This window comes from Bos grunniens, chromosome 3 (assembly GCF_055505025.1).
Source record: "Bos grunniens cultivar Pamir isolate PY7600 chromosome 3, Bosgru_T2T1.0, whole genome shotgun sequence".
Classification (NCBI taxonomy): Eukaryota; Metazoa; Chordata; class Mammalia; order Artiodactyla; family Bovidae; genus Bos; species Bos grunniens.
This window is the reverse complement of record NC_141167.1, coordinates 87,793,898-87,809,908: the sequence shown is the minus strand read 5'-3', so window position 1 is coordinate 87,809,908 and position 16,011 is coordinate 87,793,898. Positions and strand designations below refer to the sequence as shown.

The 16,011-nt window shown below is 51.6% G+C and overlaps 1 pseudogene across 1 annotated transcript; it reads left to right on the top strand.

The window, feature by feature from the left end:
* Positions 1-2,124: 2,124 nt before the first annotated feature.
* Positions 2,125-4,210, top strand: LOC147376000 (L-lactate dehydrogenase B chain-like; annotated as a pseudogene). Its single transcript, XR_015160622.1, has 2 exons — positions 2,125-2,623; positions 2,911-4,210. The product of XR_015160622.1 is annotated as an L-lactate dehydrogenase B chain-like (transcript).
* The last annotated feature ends 11,801 nt before the right edge of the window (positions 4,211-16,011 follow it).

Genomic DNA, 16,011 nt, shown 5'->3' with positions numbered 1-16,011 from the left:
TCTAATGCCACACTGACCTGACAGGAGGTACCTCTCCGCAGCCCAGAGGTTGGGGATCCCTGCCTTAAGCCAAACAAACAATGCATGCTGTACACAGGAAACGAACACAACATTGTTCATCAACTACACTCCAACATGAAACAAACAATGCAAAGATACAGCAGTGAGCAAGGCACACCGTGTCTGGAGAAGAGGATGGAGGCGGGGGTCACAAGGACAGATCAAACCCAGCAAGAGAATACAGTTGTTTATTTAATGATAGTTGCAATCAGTTCTTTGCAGAGATATACAGGGAGCTGTGAAAACCATTCCAAGGGCTCTCGCCCAGTGTGGGTGGACAAGGAAGGTAGCCCTGAGGAAATGATGCTGCTTTGAGACCCAAAGGGTGAGTAGAAATTAAGTAGAAAGATGGAGAGGGAAGAGAGGAAGACTGCTAAGGCACCAAAAGTGGGTGGAACATGTACAAGGGCTCTGAGTCAGGAAGGAGATGGTGAGTTTGAGGAACTGGAAAAAATAAAAACCACCGTGGGCCTCATGGGTCATGCTGAGGATTTCAAATCTGACCTCTAAGAAATACGAATTCATGGGATAGTTCCAGCAGGAGAGTGACTTGATTGGATCAGCCTCTGGAAGCTGAGGGGAAGACACGGAGGCAGGGAGACCAGTGGGAGGTAGATGAAGACCCTGTCTATGGTGGGGGCTGTGGGGAGAAGTGATTGGGTCTGATGGATATTTGGGAGGTGGTTGGTAGGGCTTGGAGGGTAGGGGGAGATGGTTGCAAGAGAGTTGAGTCAAGGATGAAACACCAATAAAATGATGTCTGGTCTATAAGTAAGTTATGATGTCATGGCCTAGACAGAGGCAACCTAGACAGGGCCAAGCCCAAAGGTAGCTCAGATCAGGAGAGTGGGGATTGGACTTGGTGGTGGGTGCCTTTGAGCAAGCCATTTCCTCCATCTTTATAAACTGTCTATAACATGAGAACAACTTACTACACAGAACAGCTTTTTCGTAAGGACAATGGCTGCCTTCATTCACCCCAAAACACTTCGTGAGTGGTGCCTGCGATGTGCAGTAAACAAGATAAACACATAAAGTGCATGGTGTGCTAGTGACTGTGCCAAGGAGAGCAAGTAAAGTCAGGAAAGGAGACAGAGGAGGAGCGAAGTTTTAGATAAGATGTTTAAGCCATACACTCATGAACAGGGTGTCCAGGACCTGTGGAACCTGAGTGAGGCTTTCCTCTGGAAAATAAACATTAAAACATCTTATTTTTTCAAATTTCACAAAACACATGGCTCTATGAATAGACTTCTAGGGCTTGGAAGGGGTAGGTATGAGTAAGGGGGCCCAGAGCATAGGCATCAAGAGTTTTCTCAGTAATTCCACCTCTGCTCATGAGTAACAGAGCCGTAGGAAGGGTGGAGGGTGACTGTGGGTGTCGCCAAAGAACCTGCTTTATGTGACTTACAGTAAGTCACTCAACTACTCTGACACCCAATTTCCTGAACTGTAAATGTCCTTATAAGGTTTTAAAGAGTAAATAAAAGCATGTAAATCAAATTTCCAGCTCAGTGTAATATGTGGTAGCTAATTATTTTAATTTTTATTTTTATCTGACACAGAGGGAGAACCATGGTCTGGGCTGTGGGAAGTAAGCAAAATGAAAGAAGGATTATGAGCCCCACACTGCCTGTGAAGGCTGGGGTCAGTGGCTGCAGGAGGTTCACACTCTGTGCGTGGTTTTGACCTGTGGAACTGGTATGTGGCAATGGCCCTCGTGTGCTGCCTATTGGAGAACAGCCTTAGGGAGACCACACGTCGAATGAAGTCCTAGCTGCCCCTAGGGACTTGAATGCATGAACAAGATGAACAGAAAGAGGGGAGGCTGAGCACACGGCTAACATTGCACAATAGTCATCCTCTGCACAACAATTACAACTGTCTCCTGAGCCTTCTCTCTCCTGTGAACAAGGGCAACTCTTAAGGGAAAACTGATTGCATGGCTGCAGGAGAGGAGGCAACAGTCGCAAACAATAGAATCATTGCAGTGGGTGTTGGACAAGTAGGTATGGCATGTGCCAGCAGCATTCTGGGAAAGTCCCTGGCTGATGAACTTGCCCTTGTGAATGCTTGGAAATGCATCTGCAGCATGGGAACATCTTTCTTCAGACACTTAAAATTGCAGCAGAGAACAGATCACCCTGTGACTATGGGGATAACCGCAGGAGTCCACCAGCGAGAGAGAGAGAGAGAGTCATCTCAGTCCGGTGCGGAGGAATGTTTTCTTCAAATTCATTATCCCTGCAATCATCAAGTACAGTCCCAATTGCATCATAAGTGAGGCTTCCAACCCAGTGGATATCCTCATATATATTACCTGGAAACTAAGTGGATGACTCAAGCACCATGTGATTGAAAGTGGGTGTCAAAGGTTTCACTATTTTATGGCTGAAAACTTGGCATTCATTCCAGCAGCTGTCATGGATGGATTTGGGGAGAACACGGTGACTCAAGTGTAGCTGTTTGGAGTAGAATATATGTGGCCAGCATTTCTGTTTGGGAACTGAGCCCAGAAATGGGAAAGAACAATAATAGTGAAAATTGGAAGGAAGAATGTAAGGTGGTCAGAGAAGGCAACGGCACCTCACTCCAGTACTCTTGCCTGGAGAGTTCCATGGACGGAGGAGCCTGGTAGGCTGTAGTCCATGGGGTCGCTAAGAGTCAGACACGACTCAGCAACTTCACTTTCACTTTTCCTTTCATGCATTGGAGAAGGAAATGGCAACCCACCCCAGTGTTCTTTCCTGGAGAATCCCAGGAATGGGGGAGCCTGGTGGGCTGCCGTCTATGGAGTCGCACAGAGTCAGACACGACTGAAGCAACTTAGCAGCAGCAGCAGCATGTAAGGTGGTAGTGGAAAGTGCCTGTGAAATCACCAAGCTAAAAGGGTAACCAACTGGTCTGTTGGATGACATGTGACTGATCTCATTGAATCCATGATGAAAAATCTATCCAGGATTCATCTGGTGTCACAATGGTGAAGGAGATGCGTGGCATTTAGAATTAAGTCTTCCTCAATTGTCCGTGTGTCCTTAATGCTCAGGGGTTAACCAGTGTAATCAACCAAAAGCTGAAGGCTGATAAGGTTGCTCAACTCAAGAAAAGTGCAGATACACTGAGGGACATCCAGAAGGACCTGCAAGGCCTGTGGCTTCTGGGTTCTAAGCTGTAGACATTTTAAAACTCCTATGTGAGGGAATTCCCTCGTGGCTCCATGCTTCAGACTCTGAGCTTCCACTGCAGAGATCACGAATTCGATTCTGGGTCAGGGAAATAAGATCCTGCATACTGCGTGGAGTGGCCAAAACATAAAAATGAAAATAGAAACAAAAACACTCCAATGTGATTATCCATGAGCCTTTGGTTTTCATCCATGTATATGGATCACAGTTTTCTTTTTCTCTTCCTAGATGTGTGAATTTGGGCTCAAAGAATCAAAGGCCATGCTTGTGGTTTAATGTTTGCAATAGGAGCCCTTGCTCTAGGAGTATTAATTATCAAAATAAAAAATAAAAAGCAAGATGGAAGGAGAGAAAGAAAGGATGGAGGCTGGGAGCTTGGGCAGGTCTGGATTACAATCCTACCTCTGCCTCTGACAACCTGTGACCATGGCTGGTGGCTTCATATGCTCGAGCTGCCACTTCCTCAGCTGTCACACGGCAGGACAGTCCTGACAATGCTGGGCAGAAGGGTTGTGATGACATAAAGTGCAGACATGCACAGAGCGAGGGGTCACTGTTCCTGCTCCCTCCTCTTCCCAGTCAAATACACACTCTGGGACCTGCACCAGGAGGAGACACGTCTATGACTACAGCCTTGGGCACCTGGTGACTGAAAGTTCTCCAAGGCCCTGGGCGCATGGCTGTCACAGCATATGCTCTCAGCCATGTCACAAAGCAAGCCTGGCTCATGGTGGGTGTCGGTGACGTTCGATGACCTAAAACAACGAAACCCATAATCAGAGGGTGCACTGACTTGGCTGCTGTGGGTTTGTTTGCCCACGCAGGAGGCACAATCATCTCGCCTGGAGTTGCATCGGCCGTTAGCCCTCAAGTTCTGTTGCTAAGAGATTATGAACCAAATGATGTTTCCAAAAAATAACCACTACAGGATGTTTCAGGATAGAACCATAATAACAGCCTAAACAGAATGGGTATGTTGTTATTGATAAATCCTTATGAAGAGCCAAGGAAAGGGGTGACTGGGGGGAAGCCTGGCCAAACACATCCTATGGAAATTACTGGTTTGCCAAGGTCTTGAGTATAACAAAATAGACTCAGGGATAAAACTGTAAGGGACATAATATAATGCCCTCATGATTCTGAAATCAAGCAAGCAAGATGTATTTGTTGGGAACTTATTATTTGCCTGTTTTGTGTGTGTTTACAACAATGTCAGCCACATTAAGTTACAGGCTGCTGCTAAGTCGCTTCAGTCGTGTCCGACTCTGTGCGACCCCATAGACAGCAGCCCACCAGGCTCCCCTGTCCCTGGGATTCTCCAGGCAAGAACACTGGAGTGGGTTGCCATTTCCTTCTCCAGTGCATGAAAGTGAAAAGTGAAAGTGAAGTCGCTCAGTCGTGTCCGACTCTTCGCTACCCCATGGACTGCAGCCCACCAGGCTCCTCCACCCATGGGATTTTCCAGGCAAGAGTACTGGAATGGGGTGCCATTGCCTTCTCTAAGTTACAGGCGGTGGTGACTAAGTCTGGCAAAGCTGTAACCACCCCTGGTTGGCACAGTGCCCATGGGCCACAACTGATTAAGTGATTTAACAGCCGTTTGCTGCCACCTCCACTATTGCTGTGTTGCTGGGGCAACAGGAACCAGTCTACTAACAGAAGCCCACGTTACAGCAGGACAAGAGATTCCATCCACAGGGTAGTCAGCAAACAGGGCACTTGTAAGGGACTGATTATTGTCATTGGTGCCTAGACCAGTGCTACCCATGGGATTTTCCTGGGAAGATGCAGCCATTCCACTGCAGGTCCTCACCTCCGGGAGACCTCTGTGAGGCAGGTGGATGAGTGCAAAACAGGTGTTATCTGTTAAGAAAGTAACTCCTGATCTCTGCCCGCCTCTCTCCTGACCAAGGAGCTGAGCAGTGTGATGCCAGCCCCGCCCACTTCCCCCCTCTTTCATCCCCGCCCTCACCGCCACCCGCTGGACCCCAAAGGAGCCCCTGTGCTTGCTGTCTGGCTGGTTACTCTGGCTGCAATGGCCTAATGGTCTACATTTCATCTCACTGGGCAGATAAATGGAGGGCAAATTGTTGTGTTCTTCTTTCTCACTTTACAGGTGTGACAGCCAGGGTCACAGAGGGACAGAATAAAGTGTCAAAGCACAGAGCTAGTAAGTCAAGGGCAGACCCATGTCGTCTAGCCCCAAATCCCAGGATCCTCACTGCTTGCCAGACCCCAAGACCCGTGATGCTTTGCGCAGGAAACCGCCGAGTGTTGCAACGCACCCAGAAAGGGGTCAGTGTTTCCACGGGTCAACCCTGGTGACCCTCTGTCACTATGTGGCACCCAGGGGAGGGGGCAGAGCCGCCAGCACTCTGACTTCCTCTTTCCCCCAAGGGACAGAAGAAGGGGGTCACAAACCAAGCAAATCATTAACATCCCAGCCTCAGAAGCTTATCCTGCCACTCGGTACCTGGGTGACCCCAGGCAAGTTAATCTTTTGCAAAGCTGTTTGCTTTCTTAAAATTAGGAGCTCAGGACATATCTACTTCGTATGGAATTTATGAGGAATGCATGAGATTAAACAGGTAAAGATGGTTAGCAGTATGTATGGGAAACAATAAATGCTAACAGCAGCAGCATCTGGGGCTGTAACAATACCCTCACTTTCACTGCCACCATCATCCACTTCTGCTCAGGACTTGGGGTGCAAGTGGGTAGGAGGATGGCACCAATTAGAGTCCCATTACAGTCCCCAGTAGTGACCGGCCTGTGCTATGAAGGCCTCCGCTGACAAAGGGAGACATTTCTCAGGGTTCCTGGCAATAGATGCTTCGTTTTTCACAAGCTAGACTCAAGGAACAGAGAAGTAGCTTTGCGGGTTTCCATGGCTGTCTAAACACATGTGCTTCCAATTGGCTCTCGGGCTGGAATTCCCCGGTGCCCGGCCCAGGCCAGCTCTCTCCGCTGCCCAGTGCCCCCCACCCTGAATCGTGCTGGGCATCTTCCCACGACCAGACCTAGGGGCCTCAATCGCAGATTGCATCGTACCCATCATTTCTTAATTCCATCCCTAGGAATGGGAAGAGCTGGGGTAACCCCCCACACACACACAAGTCTTTCTGAAGGTTTTTACTCTGAGAGTCTTAAAACTCCAGCCCAGAGAAGGGCATCTGAAGGCGGGCTGGGTGGAGGGTGGAGATGCAGGCTGAAGTGGTGGGATCATGAATTCACCAGCCCTGCCACTTGGCACCCACCCCCAACACAGCGGCTCCAGTTATCCTGTGGGGTCAGGATGCTGTTTCTGCTGAGTCATCCTTTCTTGCCCAGAGGGATCCTGGCCCAAAGCCACATTCCTGGTGGGGTCTGAGTGCCACAGAATACAGAAACTTCCTTTCTCACCAGCCCCTTGGCTCTCCAGCCCCGCACACAGGCTGGTCTCTCAGCAGCCTCTGCCGGCAATAAACACCCTCCACCAAGTCTGTGTGTGTCCCCCCAGGGCTCCGGCCCACCCTGGACCCTGAGCTCCAGGAGCAAAGAACATCCCACAGGGAGGAAGGCAGCAAGTGTGCCAGTGCAGGAGGGAAGGGAGGAGAGGCAGGGCCCAAGGGGAGGAGCCCAGAGGGGGACTGAGGAGCTACTTAAGCTAAAATTCCTGCCTGTCCACTTGGTGGGCCCTCATGTCAATGCGGGTCCAGCAGCCACTTTGAGAAGGACAGGCCTGGGCAGGAACCCCATTTCAAGCCAAGAAGCAATGAGACAGTCTAGGCTTCAGCCCTGGGCCCATACTGCCCCCCACCCAACAAGTCCAGCATCCCCCGATCGTGCAGAACTTCAGGTTCCCCAGATAAGCACCTTCTGCGGAGCCCAGGTTTTAGGAACATCTTTGAGTACCCACTGTGTGCTAGACTCCATACCAAGCACTGGCCCTACTAGAGAGGACAAGATAGATGCGGCCAAATCCATGATGTCTCTCCCATCTTTTCCAGGCCCACTGCCCTCACCTCCACTCATGCTCTCATTGCAGACTGCTTGGGTTACAATCTGGGTTCCCCACTTTCAGCTGTGCGATCTTGAGCAAGTTACTTTACTTCTCCGAGCCTCCATTGCCTCATCTGTAAAATGGAGGCAAGCTAGTACCTACTTTATAGGGATATTACAAGAGATAAGGGAGAAGGCAATGGCAACCCACTCCAGTACTCTTGCTTGGAAAATCCCATGGACAGAGGAGGCTGGTAGGCTGCAGTCCATGGGGTCACTTAGGAGTCGGACACGACTGAGCGACTTCACTTTCACTTTTCACTTGCATGCATTGGAGAAGGAGATGGCAACCCACTCCAGTGTTCTTGCCTGGAGAATCCCAGGGACAGGGGAGCTTGGTGGGCTGCTGTCTATGGGGTCGCACAGAGTCGGACACGACTGAAGTGACTTAGCAGCAGCAGCAGCAGCAACAAGAGATAAATGAGTTTGCTGCTGTTGCTGCTGCTGCTGCTGCTAAGTCGATTCAGTCGTGTCCGACTCTGTGCGACCCCATAGACAGCAGCCCACCAAGCTCCCCTGTCGCTGGGATTCTCCAGGCAAGAACACTGGAGTGGGTTTAAATGAGTTTACATATGTAAAATATTTAAGACAGGGCCTGGCACGAAGAGCTTAGTGTGTGTATGTGTGCGTGTGTGCGCGCGTGTGAGTGTGTCTGCATTCCTGACCTTGAGTGTTTGCTCAGGCTGTCCACTATCTGGAATGCTTCCTCCCTTTTCTGTGGAAACTTGGGGATTCAGACTTGGCAGAGTTTCCATAAGGGAGAACCATTAGATCCTGAGATCAGGCCACAGCCAGGTGAGAGAGCCCTTAAAACTTGAGGAGCATTTTCCTGTTCAACAAGGGTTTTACACCCTGTGAAGCAGATGAGGGAAGGGGGCTCAGGGATGTTGACACCTGCCCGAGGTCACAGCCCTCGTCAGCACTGGAGCTGAGGGTGGAGGCTGGGACTCCTGACTGCATGTAGTACAGTCCTTGCCCCAGCCTCACAATGTTGGTCCCCAGGAAGCTTCAGACACCCTGAGGCCAGGGCCAGGATAGCAAAGCTCCCCCAAGGCTCAGCATGCAGAGGACAGGACCTTCTTGGCCCTTCAGGGACTCTGGGGTCAGTGGGCTTTGTCTCTCAGAGCCAGACAGGGCCACAGAGAGCCGCAGGACAGGGGGCACTTGCTGGCAGAGCCCTGAAGAGGGCCCCGCAGGAAGGGCTCAGCCCAGGAAACTCTGAGCCATGCTGGCAGACCACAGGGCCCCCAGGCTTCCTGCTCCCTCCTCACAGGCTGCCCTGTCAACGTCAACGGGTTTGTGAAACCCTGCCGGGCAGGCAGTGGGAACTCAAGGGCCCCCAGGGTTCACGGGCTGTGGTCACCCTGTTCCTTCGCGGCCCAGGAGAAGGTGGCTTTCTAAAGATGGCCCTCCTCACTGAAATGGGATCCAGCTGCTGCAGGAGACAGGCACCTGAGAGGGGCCCCTTCTCGTTAGGCCCCAAGGCCTCCGGATGCCAGCGTTCTTCCCTGCAGGCCCAGATCTCCCGGGCCTCCACAGATGCACGGAACCCTTAGACCCAGATGCAGGGGGATCTGTGATTGAAAGACTTTGGAGTGAGAGATAATGTGGATTATGAACCAGCTCATAGCTTTGCTAGCTGTGTCATTTTGAGCAAGTTGATTAACCTCTCTGTGCCTCTGTTTCCTCTTGTGTAAAATGGCAATAAAAAAAAAGCAGCTATCTTGTTTTGAGAATTAACTAGAATAATGTATATGGAAGGTTTGGCACAGTATCTGGCACATTGTAAGCTTTTGGACCACAGAAGCTGCTACGTTAGTAACCGCTATGTGTGGCAACAGAATGCAAATACTATTGCATTTCTTTGATTTTTGAATTTTACTTAAAACCATCTAGACCCAACCTGCTATACTTGAAGGAAGTCTGTGCCTTCCTCTGGAAGCTTCCTCTCCCTTTGCGTTGTCCAAGAACCCCAAGTCTTACGTGCTCCAAAGGGAGAGGTGGAAGGTCCAACTCCCCAAAGGGGGCCAGGAGCACTGGGATCCTGACCAGTCCGGTGCCTGGTGACACTATCCCCCCATGGCAGAAGGAGAAGCCCGTCCTATACTCTCAGGCCACATGGATCTCCCAGGGGTGCGACTCCACATATGGGCCCAGGTGCCGCCAGCCCTGCCTGCTGAGGTGCTCCCCACACTCATGCTGCTCACGCTTACACGTGGGCATCCCGTGCTGCATCTGCAGGACTTCTGGGTCCACTCCCTGCAGACGGGAGTTCAGTCCCTTTTCCTTCCCCAGGATCCCTGCTGGGGTTGGGGCTACTTCTCCTTTTCCTACCCTAAAACACAAACAATCTCACTACTCCTCTGTGTTTGAGCATCCCCAAAAGCCGCACACCTCGGCCACCTTCCACGGTTAGCCTCAGTGCCGATTCACCTGCCCACAGACCACCAACTTGGTAACTTTCACATGGAACAGAAAAAAATTGGTCTCTGTGGGGCATCCTGCCAGATCAATGTTTTTTTCAGTAACTGGCAGCAGGGAGAAGCCAATCTTGAGGCCAGGGCAGCAGGGGAGCCTTTTCTCTTCACACCCTGGAAGCCACAGATGTGAGCTCCTGGAACCAGGGATGCAAGAGAGTTGCATTACAGTATCCCTAGCAGCTGGCTCCAGCTCCTGAGCTCTTGCCAATATGTCCATAAGGTTCAGTGAATGCTTGTTGACTGACAGACTGACCAACGGAGAGCAAAAAGACCTATCTGAAGGAGGGGGTCAGGCAGAGGTGCTGGCTTGGACAAAAGAGGGCTAAATGGACCAGGGACACCAGGGTAACGGGAGAGCATGTGGGTCTGTGAGGGGGGGTGGGCTCCTTGTGGGGGTCAAGGAAAGAGGGTGCACTTCTAGGGCTGCCTAAGGGCGCGGGGCAGTCAGGGTGGCACCGGGTTTGCTGAGGGACCTAGGAGGCATCTCTGGAGATTCCAGACTCCTCCAGGTACACAACAGGAGCTGGGGAACGCGATAGCAGGACCTGGGGAGGCAGCAGCCTCAGAAGCTAGGTGAGCAGGACCTGCTCCTGGGCAGCGGGATTCAGGGGCAACCATCAAATTGTAATTCCTCTCCCAGAAGGGACGGCTGGGCATGGTTCAAACTGTGATTCGGGCACACTGCCCTCAACAATGTCCAGAGCTCAGGTTGCTCAAGAGAGGGGCTCCCACGGCCCAGAGGTGGCTCCAGCATTCTCTGGGTCCATTTCAGTGCCCTGTGCTAAGATCCTCAGGGACCTCTGGGCCTTGAGCAGCTTGGACCTGAGCTGGACTCCCTCGGGAGCAGCAGACACAAGGAATGTCTGAGGGGGACAGGAAGAGCCAGGGCCCACTGGCCCACTGGAGTCATCGCCTTTAGAACCCAGTACCTGGGCTTCCCTTGTGGCTCAGCTGGTAAAGAATCTGCCTGCAATTCAGGGGACATGGGTTCGATCCCTGGGTTGGGAAGATCCCCTGGAGAAGGGAAAGGCTACCCACTACAGAATTCTGGCCTAGAGAACTCCATGGACTATACAGTCCTTGGGGTCACAGAGTCAGACACGACTGACTGACTTTCACTTCACTTCACCTGGGTCCAAACCCCAGTTCTGCCACTTACCAGCTATGTGACAAGTACCCTCTGTGAGCCTGTCACGTGCCTCATGGAGCTGTTTGTGAGGATTTAGTGAGGATGTAAAGCATTTAGCACAGAGCGTAGCCCAAGGCACAAAGAATAATGGAGCCCCCACTTGGCATGACCCTGAGACAGGTGTGCCGAGGAAGCGGGTAGGGGTGATAGGGACCTCTCCCAGGCTCGTGCCTTTCTAAGAACCTTCTTGGCATCTCTTCCTCCTCCAGCCAGGGCTCCAGGCCCAATTAGAGGAGGCTGGGCCTTGGCCCAGGAGCACAGGAGGTTTCTCACCGTGGCAGAGAAATTGCTGGGTTGGGGGTGTGGGCAGCCACAGTGACCGTCTCCAGGCAGGACGGATGCGGCTTTGCTGACAGAGAGTCTGCGGCCAGGACATGCCAGCGGTGCAGGTCTGAGGTCAGCAGTGGGGAGCCAGCTTCGCCGCTCCCGCCAGGGCCCCACCGGGGCAAGGCGTCTGCTTTCAATCAGCTGCCCCTTGGCTCAGGGAGGGGGGTAGGGGCCTGAGACCTCTTCCTCAAGCCCAATTTCTCATCACTTGGAGTGGAGATACTCCGGGCAAAGAAGGCAGGGAGAAGCTCTAGGGACCCAGGACAAGGAGACAGGGGTTGGAGATAAGGTTAATTGTTGTTAGGTCACTTAAACGCCTTCACCTGATACCTCACAAGGCCATGCCTAATCAGTTGTCAGTCCACATCCGCCTCCCTCCATGTCCCGTCACAAGCCTCTGGCTTACTCCCCGCTCCAGGACTTTGCTCTCATGCCCTGTACCCAGAGGCCCTTACCTGCCCTGTACAAGGCTTCCCTCAGTTTAAATCTTATTTCCTCGGGAAAATGTCCCTGATCCCACGTTTGATCCTGTTAAATAATCTCGTAAGGCACAATTCATCTGGTACTTAAGTATTTGTCTGTGCTGCTATTTCATGCCTGTCTCCCCTCTAGATGCTAAGCCCCATGTAGATAAGAATTGTCTTCTTTGGGACTGTATCCCTAAAATCTAATGCATGGCCTGGCATAGGTTATGTGCTCAATAAATACCTGGAGAATGAATGAATGAATCATGCCATGAAATTTTTCTAGCAGTTTCCTTTTGTAACCTTCAATTTTTTGATCTCTACTAAGTCCCTGCAGGATAATCAGTGCTTATGCCTATTTTGCAGACCCAAAGTCAAGGTCACAGGTGAATTCCTGGCCCCTGGCTCCTAATCCAGTGCTTATCCTTTGTCTAGAAGGAGACAGTGGAGGCATGAGCCATGGACTCAGATATCAGAGAGAGGGCTGGGCGAGGGCCTGAGGAGGGTGGGGGTACTGCCAGACCCCTCCAGCAGTCAGGCCTGCCCACAAATAATACATAAGTCAGCTTGAAGTGCTCCCCGTTTCCAGAGAAAGTCCAACAGAAGCCAATGGGGATATGCCTTGGCAGCCCCCCAGCTCTCACACCCCATCCCTGAAATAGCCTCCACCACCACCTCAGGCTGGTCCTTAGCCGACCCCCAAGACTGAGGGGCATGCCTCAACCCCATGAAGGAAGTGGTCTTGGCAGTCAATCCCCCTGGTCAAAAAAAAACAAAAAACAAAAAAAAGCAGCTATGCCATATCAGGCTGGTTATTCACTTCTCAGAGCCTCAGTCTCCTCACCTGTAAAATGGTACAATAACAAGGCTTAACGGGTTGTGGTGAGATTCCATGAGCTCATGAAGGTCAAGTGCCTTGCCCTAAGAATTGGGTCTCTGCTGTCGCATAGCCCTCATTGGCTTCTGGGGACCATCTTAAAGGCATTAAGTGGTTTTTCTGTGGGTGGTGGCCAGGCCTTACTCTCCTCTCCTGGGAGTGACTGGAGGACAGACGCCAGGTCCCATGTGGACATTGCTAGACTAGCACAGGCCCAGGCTGGCTGCTCAGCCAGCTGCATGGATATGAGAGTTTCTGCTTGGGTCCAGAGGAGAAGTTCTGCTATTGTCCTGCTGATGAGAGGGCCGGGGACTGGGAGGAGGCTCCTCTCCCTCTGGGATCTAGCGGCTGGAGGATGCGTGTGGAGGGCAGAGCCATAGCACAACAGGAGCTTTCAGAGAACCTGCAGTTTCCAAAAGAGGCCGCAGTAAACTCCAGAAGGGAAGTGGGGATTACCCACTGGAGAGGGGGCACAATCCAGAAAAGAGGTTGCGATGGAGGTGGTTTTGGCCTGGGACCCAAAGTATAAACCCCGGGGCCCCCAAAGACAGGAGAGAATGCCTGGGAGGGAACAGGAGACACCCTAGACCTCAGCCAGCTGGTGGAGAAATCCAGCTAAAGGAGGCAGAGGAACCCAAAAAGCAAAGACATCAGCGTGCAAGCTTGAATGCTGGAGCCCCTGCCCAGGGGAGTGCCCGTAATATACATACATACATACATATATATATATATATATATATATATATATATATGAAAGGAAAAGTCGCTCAGTCGTGTCTGACTCTCTGCAATCCCATGAACTGTACAGCCCATGGAATTCTCCGGGCCAGAATACTGGAGTACGTAGTCTTTCCCTTCTCCAGGGGATCTTCCCAACCCAGGGATCAAACCCAGGTCCCTTGTATTGCAGGCAGATTCTTTACCAGCTGAGCCACAAGGGAAGCCTGTATATATATATATATATGCTGCTAAGTCACTTCAGTCGTGTCCGACTCTGTGCGACCCCATAGACGGCAGCCCACTAGGCTCCTCTGTCCCTGGGATTCTCCAGGCAAGAATACTGGAGTGGGTTGCCATTTCCTTCTCCAACACATGAAAGTGAAAAGTGAAAATGAAGTCTCTCAGTCGTCCCCGACTCTTAGCGACACCAAGGACTGCAGCCTACCAGGCTCCTCCGTCCATGGGATTTTCCAGGCAAGAGTACTGGAGTGGGGTTCCATTGCCTTCTCCATACACACACACACACACACACACACACACACATACTGGGCACGTGTTCCAGGCAGGCACTGTTCTGGGCAGTGCTGCTAAGGGGACACCCATAAATATATATATTTAACAAAGATGGAGTTCCACCTCTGGGTATCCCCTTAGCAGCACTGCCCAGAACAGTGTCTGCCTGGAACACGTGCCCAATCAACATTCAGTAAATGAATGAATAAAGAGGAAGATTTTTTTCTCTCAGCTTCTCAGTTGATCTCTTGGCCTCCCTGCAGCCTGCCCTCCTTATAGCAGTTCCAAGATGCCCCCACGGGGAGCAGACCCTGGCCCCTCACTCCCACCCCGAACCTCCGGTACCTCCCCTCCCACCCCAGCCTGAGGTCACACTTGTGGCCTCTGAGCCAAATCCAGCTGGCAGACCTTTCCTGTTAGGCTTGCATGTGTGTTATTGTTTTGCTTAGTGTTAAATCTGGATTAATTACTAACATCTAAAAATAAAAGAAACCACATAAAAATCTCAGTTTCCAGCTTCTCTGAAGACTGAGTTCGGCGACATGTTGACTGTGCCTGTTGGCTCACCTTGGGGAAAAGACCTGCCCACTTCAGAGCAATGATTTGCACAAGCATCTTCACACCCCAACCCCCTATCCGGGCCCTGCAGGCAGCTGAGTGGGGGTCCCCTGCCACAGACTAAAGTCCCAATCCCTCAGCCAGGCCCTGGAAACACTGAGAAGTGACCCTCAAGACAAGCATCTCTGTCTCCACGGTCTTTGTCCCCACGGTCTGGCCACCACGCTCCCTCTAGTTCTCTGACAGCCCAGGCTCTTTCACACCTCTGGTGCAAGTGGGATCTCCAGCCACGGTGCCTCTTCCCTTCATGGGGACCTTGCTGATGTTCATCCACTATACAGTGTAGGAGGTGGCGCCTCCTGCTGCCCATCCCAGGAAGAGCAAGCATCCCCTGCTCCCTCTGCAGCCTGAGGGAGGCTCCCTCAAAGTGCCTCCCTGTTTTCTGCATTGTACCGCCGGCCGTGGACTTGGGGCTGTGGGAGTCATGTCTTATTCTCCCTCTATCTCTGGGACCCACAGGCCATCTCTGACCTAGACAAGTCTTCAGGGCATGCATTCTTTGAGGAAATGCATTAAATAGAAGTCCTTAATTTCATGGGTGGCAGAGGCATACAAATTCCCCAAACAACACCAAAGAAATTGAGAAGGCTTTGCTGTGACTTTACCAAGAACCACAGTGATGACATCTACCCCAACACACACACACACACACACACACACACACACGCACACACTGCCCTGGCAGTTCCAGGACAGACTGCCCCAAGCAGGCCGGCTCTAGAAAAACAGGAAAATGGGACAAATGTTATTTTTAAAGATGTACACACACAAATCCACATAAAAACACACATGCAGATGCATGCGTGCACACCACTACACATATACACACACATGTGCCATGTCAATGACCCTCAACTACCTCCTCTCTCACCTCCAGCTGGGGGCCCTGTGTCTACTTCAGGTTCTAGGCCTTTGCTGAAACCCTGAAGGACCCACCTTCTCCCCCCACAGCAGCTATGTCCTAGGCCTACTCTTTGAACCCAGCCCGCTAAGTTGACTGTAGAGTTGGACAGCCCAGACCCAGATCTAGTGGCAGATTCAGGTGTCAGACTGGAGAACTGAAAGGGATTTCAAGACCCACCCATGTTCTGGGTGAGAACAACCAGCCTACAGTCAGACTCCTTCTCCCAGCCCTTCTCAGATGGGCAGAGCCTGGCTGGGAGAAGAAGGGCCCCTCAGCCCTCTGCTGAGCCAACACACCAGGGTCACCCAGTCCCCATAGGAGCAGGGCATCCTGCCAGGCCCCGTTCGCAGAGGCAGAACCAACGCACAGTCAGCTCCAGTGAGGCAGGCCCTCTCCTAATCTCTCTGGTTCCGGCTCTGGTGCCCTGTTCTTCACCACCATATTCTGAGTGTCACTATTACCTAAAACTGGGTTCACCTCTTGGTAGGTGTCAAACCAAAGGATACAACCAAGCCAAAGACTTGGAGAAGGAAGGATTTATTACTTGCAGCAACCAAGGAGAAGGGGGTGACAGAGGATGAGATGGTTGGATGGCATCTCTGACTCAACAGACATGAATTTGAACAAACTCAA